The 8,789-nt window shown below is 33.3% G+C and overlaps 1 long non-coding RNA gene across 1 annotated transcript; it reads right to left on the reverse strand.

The window, feature by feature from the left end:
* Position 1: 1 nt before the first annotated feature.
* LOC134687274 (uncharacterized) lies at positions 2-2,251 on the reverse strand. Its single transcript, XR_010101751.1, has 3 exons — positions 1,718-2,251; positions 893-961; positions 2-127 (listed from the first exon to the last, which is right to left on the reverse strand). It is a non-coding gene; the product is annotated as an uncharacterized LOC134687274 (long non-coding RNA).
* Positions 2,252-8,789: the final 6,538 nt, after the last annotated feature.

Here is an 8,789-nt window from a genome sequence, read left to right on the forward strand (position 1 = left end):
CCTCATTTCAAGGCGCATTAGGGATGTTGTCCCATATTGCAATCCATAGTTCTGATTTTTCCAAATATGTTTATGTGATCTTCATCGGTATGACATTCTGAATAAATCTGTGTATTTTTGTCCATTTCTGAAAAAAAAATAAAGTTGTTTCAGCACTATAAGGCAATGACACTTTTATCGCTATATTTATTTATTTTGAATACAAAGTGTATGCATAATTAATTTCTTACAGTATACCTTCACTAGTCAAAAGAAGGACAACACATCTGAATGTAACCTTAAATTACAACACACAGACCCTGTTAAAGCATTCAATAAAATTTTCTGGTTCCTAAAAGTGCATTTTGACAGAGAAATTATGCAAAAATGAAGATTTCATAAAAAAAAACACCAAAATACTTAATTATTCTAGCCAGTGGAAACCTGGTATTTTATACTGTAGAAACCACTATAAACTACTGTAAAAGTCATTTGAATCATATAATTAGAGTGCAATGAAGTGCACATTTTCAAAACTTGTTCTTTCACATAATTGTATTTGAGAAAAAATGTTTTTTACATGTATTTCAGTGAAAATCTTTTATCAGTGAGATATCGGCATGAGGTTTTAAAGGAAACATTGTGACATCACACGTAATATTGCGTCATTAAATAACAACATATCATAATAATGCTTATTATAGTTTGCAGTGTTACATGAGGAACAGTTGCCGCAAGGTTTAACTTGAAATATGGAGTCGAAAAGATCAGTAACCAAGCATTTTCATTTAATGCCAAGACCATAGCAACAGTTTTCATATCAGTATATTTTTAACATACCGACTGTAATTTGAATTGCATAAATACCATAAATAAACAATTTAGAGCTTGCTAAATAAAACAAAATGCTTACCAGTTATTCAGGACCTTTTAAAACCTCTAGTTTGTCATCTCAGGTTAAAAAGTAATGATATGTCTGGAACTGAAATAAGACAAAAAAAATACTCAGGCTGTGTTATTATTTGGTTTAAATACATAAGTATTATTGAGAGAGCAAAAATCAAATTCTTGAACGTTTTATCGCAAAGAAAGAAAAATGCTTCTCCCTTGTGGCTTATCAACCTTCATTTAAATCTTTTATATTAGAAGCAACGAGTGGTAGCTAACTAGCTTAATAGTTGAAAAGGTGCAGCAATATTGTTTTCGAAAGGTTTGTTGACCCTCCCCCTTTTTCACTGAGAAAAGACAATATCTTGTGATTTGCTAGTGTGCATTACAAATAATAATTCATAATTTCCTTTAATACATACATGTACATGTTTGTCTGTTTATCAACTGCATATGATATCTACTGACTGACCATGGGTCAAATTATTGGATAAAAGCACATGATGATGATGTATTTCACTTTACTCGTATGGAGTGTGTTATCTCCCTTGATTATCAGTTATTCCTGTAAACCGGAGTGATAATTACATAACAAAGACTGTATTGTGTCATGTTTACTTACAGATAAAACTATTATGTTAGTTCATGCCTTTTTCAATTCATAAACAAATTCCTTTCGGATCTCTCGGGGGTGTAAACAAAGTTAGAATTGTGCCTAAAAAAAGTGTTTAGCCCCGTGCCTGTAATGCTTTCTAAAAGCGAAAATTTCATTGAGTATCTGCTGGTATTTATCTTTAATGGTTATCTGAAATCATCTGGGATATCTAGGTATAAATAAAAAAATACTTACCATCATTTTCACAATTTTCCCGGGTGTACAAGGTGAAATCATCCATAGATAACTCTGGAAACTTCTGATTTATCTTTTGTAAATTGGCTCAATATCTTTAATTGTTTTTCCATAGGCGGTAATGGTAACGTTTTTCCCTGTAGCTCAGTCCATATCGTAAACTTGGATATGTATGATAGCTCGTTTCGAAGCTGTGACATTTTCACATATGTGGTTAAATTTTCGGGGTACGAAGTGAGATTACTTTTTCCGTAAATTAGCAAACCCCGAACATCCTTTTGTGATGCGGCTCCTTGTGGTAAAATATCCCCTTTTTAACACAATAAGTTCTTTGAAAATTTAATACTTTGAACACATTCAATAGCTCCATAGTTTTTACACATTTATTCTATGTTCCTCTACTTTCCTAATCACCACAAATAATTAAGTTCAGTCATTTGTTAAAAATAGAAACATGTCCAATATCACTACACAGAGATTTTTTCTTTACACGTGACTTTTGAGTTCCTCATTTCAAGGCGCATTAGGGATGTTGTCCCAAGTAACTTGATTTCAATTGATTCACCGCAAAGAAATCTATTTGACTGGCTTAAAAATAAATTGAAATGAATTGAAATGAATTAAAAATATTTTTTAATTTTTGTCAATCTTTATCAAATAACAATTAATCTCATTTAAATAGCGTTAACACGTTTTTGTCCGTTCAAGCTAAATTCGGGTTACTAGTGGGAGTTATTGCCCTTTATAGTCAATTTTTAACAATTTTCATGTATTTGGTAAATTTTAGAAAATGTTTACAAAATATTTTCCTCTGTATCTAAAGGGCCATTAGTCTATATGGATAGAGAAAATTGTAAGTATCAAGAATGTTTAGTAAAGAAAGATCTACAAACACACCACCATCACCAAAACACAATTTTGTCATGCATCCATCTGTGTCCTTTGTTTAATATGCACATAGACCAAGGTGAGTGACAGTGTCAGGCTCTTTAGAGCCTCTAGTTTTATTTTATTTTTCTATTAAGTATATGATAAAGTTCATTTATAGAAAAATATAGCAAAATCTTATATTAAATAAAAAAAATTGATTCATACCCGTGAGCCCCCTTAAGTACACCATAAAATCAGCTGGCATGTCACTTCAGCCTGTGCAATCATGTATACATAAAGGTATGAGGTTTAGTTGAGTGCAAAATTAGAAAATTAGTTGTGTAAAGTAGGATAAAGACTTTATGTATGTAATGTGTTATGATAGTACATGTAATCAATTGAAATAGCATGTTTGAAAGATGTCACATGTAACTGACCATTTGATTATTTACAGGCTGTAGGAAGACTTGGTGGCCCAAATATGATTGATGAATGTAAAGAGTTAAGAACATCAATTTTGGACCAGTCAACAGTACCTTGGAACATAAGAGGTAAGGGCAAAAAAAAAGTTTGTGTTTTATTTACTTTTTCATAAAAAAAAACATGGCTGCCATGGCTAAAAATAGAATGATGAGGTGAAATGCAATCTTTGGCTTTTATCTCAAAAACCAAAGCATTTAGAGATAATCTGATGAGAGGTTACAATGTTTAATAGGCCAAGCTCTGTCAGGCCTTAAATTTTCTGATGAATCTCACAACCCATTGTTTGATTGCTGTCACTTAATTGGTAATTTTAAGGAAATTTTGCAGATTTTGGTTATTATCTTGAATATTATAAAAATGATAAAGATAAACTGTAAACTGCAAAATTGTTCAGCAAAGTGATATCTACAAATAAGTTTGTATGACCAAAATTGTCAATTGTCCCCTTGAGGAGTTATTGCTCTTTAAAATCCTTTTTTCACAATTTGTTCATTTTAGTTTGCTTACTTTAAATAATCTTCTCCTTTGATACTGCTGAATCAATTTCAGCCAAACTTGGGCTGAACATTCTGAATGAATTCAGAGTAATATAGTACAAATTTTATATATATATTTTTTTGTATGTCAAGAAACATGACCACTATGGCTAAAATGGAACATAGGGTAAAATACATTTCTTTTATTTTGAAGAAAATATGACAGATACAAAGAAATTTCAATGGAAGATTTAAGCCATTCATTAATATATATTGAAATGTGAAATTAATCATTGATTAAAGATTCAAGCAAAGAATTACAAGTGAGCGATTCAGGCTCTTGAGAGCCTCTTGATTTAATTGCTGATTATGTATTGCCCTCTTGTTGCCAAAAATAAATGTAAATTGCAAACTATTATACACCTATTGACTGGGTGTGAGGGTAATAGCAAGTTTGTTGTCCCTGAGATACTAACTATTGCTTTAGGTGAAAGCCCAGGGCAAAAGTTGGTATGCAAAGGGACAACAAACTTGCTATTACCCACACAACCAGTCATTAAGTGTTTAATTATACTGAACAACACAATCATTAAGTGTTATTATACCAAGATAACTTACTTTCTAAAAGTGTACATAAATCATATGAAAGAAAAGAAAAATGTCACACATTAACTTGACATTGACAAGTTTTTTATAGTCCATGTTGTATTTGAAAATATTTCATTAATTGCAATCAAGACTTGGACGGTGACCTATAGTTGTTAATGTTTGTGTCATTTTGGTCTTTTGTGGATAGCTGTCTCATTGGCAATCATACCACATCTTTTTTTATATTGGAATACGTGTGTTAAACTTTCCGTGAATATAATAGATTCTAGCTAAAGTACACCAAACACAAATACAGGTCTAGATGACGACGACAGACCCATATTATAATTAAAGTACTATATTTTTGATATTTCTAGCCCCACCTACGATAGTAGAGGGGCATAATGTTTTCTCGTCTGTGCGTACTTCAGTGCGTCTGTTCCTCCGTCTGTCCCGCTTCAGGTTTAAGTTTTTGGTCAAGGTAGTTTTTGATGAAGCTGAAGTCCAATCAATTTGAAACTTAGAACACTTGTTGCTTATGATATGATGTTTCTAATTTTAAAGCCAAATTAGACTTTTGACCCCAATTTCACAGTCCACTTAACATGAAAAATGAAAGTGGGAGTTTCAGGTTAAAGTTTTTGGTCAAGGTAGTTTTTGATGAAGTTGAAGTCCAACAGGCATGGGGTAATTGTAATCAGTAATCGTTATCAGCTGTTATCAATTACATTTTGCAGTGTTACCCAATTGTAATCAGTAATCAAGCCATTTCTGATTACAATTAATTGTAATGTAATTGATTACATTGCCAAAAATAGGTGTAATCAAGATAATTTTAGATTTCTTTAAGATTTAATTCATATGATTACTTGCTGATTACAAATCTTGTATATATACGAAAATAGTATTTGATAGACAATATGAAAATGTAAAGCATGAATGAAAAATCATGAAACTAGTATTCACTATGATGGGACTTTGTTTAATGTGATAAATAGTATCATCTTTATAACAAGTTTTGTATAACCAAGTGTTTAATCACAGAATCCATTTTTAGGCAAAAACATAACAAACAAATAACTATTGTGGAAATAACGGCCACAGTTCACTTAGAATGACGAGGTCTGACATGATTACAGAATGCCGACATGCTAGTTTTAACTGACAAATCTGTGCACCATTGGTAGCAATGGATGCTCAAGTTCCTCCAGGTTAAATTCTAAAGAGAACGAGGGTTATGATCCCCAAATACGTCGGGTCTTATTCGCATCACCCCCTGGTTTCAGGGGAGTAAAGATTAACATTTTTTATATTATAAAACACTGAATACATAGGCCATACTATGTATCATTAACAGTCAAGCTCGAACTGGTACCAATTCAGAACCGGCCACTCAGGGTAGACATGAGATGGTCTCAACAGAACTTCCTGCGGTACCGCAGGAAAGTAAAAACCTAATATGATCCGACGTACAATTACGGGAAACGATCATAACCCCTTAATCTTGCCAGATCCCGACATCCTTTTTGACTGTGACGAATGATTTTATTACAAAACAATGAACAATTAGAATCGAGTTATTAAAATGAATGCTGCATGATTTTTATCCAAATAAAGTCAAAAGTTAAATGCATCTAGGCGAAGATCTAATACCAGGTATTGGTAATTCCATTTTCACACTGAATGTGTCTAAATATTTAGATAAAGGTGGTAGCCATTCATGAAAATTAGCATTGACATAATAATTATAGTTCTCGAACGTATGATTCAGCTAGCAAATCCATCGGATTGATTGTCTCCTCTTTTTTGTCCAATAAGTTATGGATCCGGCATGTTCTGTTCATTCTGAAAAGATAAATAAAACAGCAGCAGACACAAGAATTGTTATTAGATGGCAGATTGCAAGGGGAGGTGGGTGGGTTTTTGAAACTTTTACATATCTACAAGATTGGCTAGTGCAATGTAATGTTGACGAGTCATGTGACGTTGATTGGCGGGAAACAAGAACCGGATCCGAATGAGGCAATAATCATTTCTCTTTAATTAAATTGGTTTATCTTATAAAAGCGATAAACCGTATTAATCACAGAATCCATTTTTAGGCAAAAACATAACAAACAAATAACTATTGTGGAAATAACGGCCACAGTTCACTTAGAATGACGAGGTCTGACACGATTACAGAATGCCGACATGCTAGTTTTAACTGACAAATCTGTGCACCATTGGTAGCAATGGATGCTCAAGTTCCTCCAGGTTAAATTCTAAAGAGAACGAGGGTTATGATCCCCAAATACGTCGGGTCTTATTCGCATCACCCCCTGGTTTCAGGGGAGTAAAGATTAACATTTTTTATATTATAAAACACTGAATACATAGGCCATACTATGTATCATTAACAGTCAAGCTCGAACTGGTACCAATTCAGAACCGGCCACTCAGGGTAGACATGAGATGGTCTCAACAGAACTTCCTGCGGTACCGCAGGAAAGTAAAAACCTAATATGATCCGACGTACAATTACGGGAAACGATCATAACCCCTTAATCTTGCCAGATCCCGACATCCTTTTTGACTGTGACGAATGATTTTATTACAAAACAATGAACAATTAGAATCGAGTTATTAAAATGAATGCTGCATGATTTTTATCCAAATAAAGTCAAAAGTTAAATGCATCTAGGCGAAGATCTAATACCAGGTATTGGTAATTCCATTTTCACACTGAATGTGTCTAAATATTTAGATAAAGGTGGTAGCCATTCATGAAAATTAGCATTGACATAATAATTATAGTTCTCGAACGTATGATTCAGCTAGCAAATCCATCGGATTGATTGTCTCCTCTTTTTTGTCCAATAAGTTATGGATCCGGCATGTTCTGTTCATTCTGAAAAGATAAATAAAACAGCAGCAGACACAAGAATTGTTATTAGATGGCAGATTGCAAGGGGAGGTGGGTGGGTTTTTGAAACTTTTACATATCTACAAGATTGGCTAGTGCAATGTAATGTTGACGAGTCATGTGACGTTGATTGGCGGGAAACAAGAACCGGATCCGAATGAGGCAATAATCATTTCTCTTTAATTAAATTGGTTTATCTTATAAAAGCGATAAACCGTATTAATCACAGAATCCATTTTTAGGCAAAAACATAACAAACAAATAACTATTGTGGAAATAACGGCCACAGTTCACTTAGAATGACGAGGTCTGACATGATTACAGAATGCCGACATGCTAGTTTTAACTGACAAATCTGTGCACCATTGGTAGCAATGGATGCTCAAGTTCCTCCAGGTTAAATTCTAAAGAGAACGAGGGTTATGATCCCCAAATACGTCGGGTCTTATTCGCATCACCCCCTGGTTTCAGGGGAGTAAAGATTAACATTTTTTATATTATAAAACACTGAATACATAGGCCATACTATGTATCATTAACAGTCAAGCTCGAACTGGTACCAATTCAGAACCGGCCACTCAGGGTAGACATGAGATGGTCTCAACAGAACTTCCTGCGGTACCGCAGGAAAGTAAAAACCTAATATGATCCGACGTACAATTACGGGAAACGATCATAACCCCTTAATCTTGCCACTTGAGTGTGTCTATACACACTCACCAGAATTCCCCCCCCCCCCCTTTTTCCTACAACCTAAAGGTCCATTTAGGTGAACTAGCTAAGAAGGCATTATTCTTTGTTAATATGTTTGAATCTTAGACAATCATATTTTTCCTTTTGTAATTGCTTTGTTATAAAGGTGCTGTTTTTGAATATATCACTTCTTTCGTTGTATTATCCATGTTATATATAATATATATTTATCATCATAAAATGCAATATTTTAGCAGTAATACATCCACTGATAAACCGATCATGAATTATCAATGGGTTTACTAAAAGAGTTATCTCGCCTTAACCGGCTTAGTTGAACAAAATGTATTCTAAAGCAGTGACATATATTTGGAACTGGTTAAATATTTCTAAGAGATATAATGCGATAAATCAGGAAGTTTCTTCATTAAAATAAACAGTATAATCAATAAAACTGAACATCTGTGTACATATTCGGAGATTTGGGTAATAACTAGACTGATTGGTCACTGCAAAAGTACAATGCAAGATGGTGGTATGCCATGAATCTATACAATTGCTTTGTTAATCTGTAATATGCACTAATATTAGTTTTCCATTTTCAATTTTATTATCCTCTACAAAGTTTACGAAAATACATTACCTGTATATATAATAAGTGCTATCCTAGGCACTCCTTCAAAGTCGTGTACATTTGTATAGGCTAATCTATTTATTAATTTTAAACAAGTAACGTGACCAATATTTTAGAAACCAAGGGAGTAGAACGTACACAAAAAAAATTCATATCAATCAATACATTGAAAGTACCACATATCCATTACTAACATGACGATTGCATGTGATTGCATTCCTAGTAGTACTTAGAATTCGGATACGGCTAAGCAGTATGTGCCGCTTTTTTGGAAAGTTCAAACTTGAATAGTTTTACGTCGAATATATTTTGTGACCTAAAAGAACTAGGCGTTTCCTGTACTAAACTGGCTACCCCATGCATTCCTAGTAGTACTTAAAAATTCGAATACATATTTTGGAAAGTTCTATCTTGAATAGTTTG

This window comes from Mytilus trossulus, chromosome 10 (assembly GCF_036588685.1).
Source record: "Mytilus trossulus isolate FHL-02 chromosome 10, PNRI_Mtr1.1.1.hap1, whole genome shotgun sequence".
Classification (NCBI taxonomy): Eukaryota; Metazoa; Mollusca; class Bivalvia; order Mytilida; family Mytilidae; genus Mytilus; species Mytilus trossulus.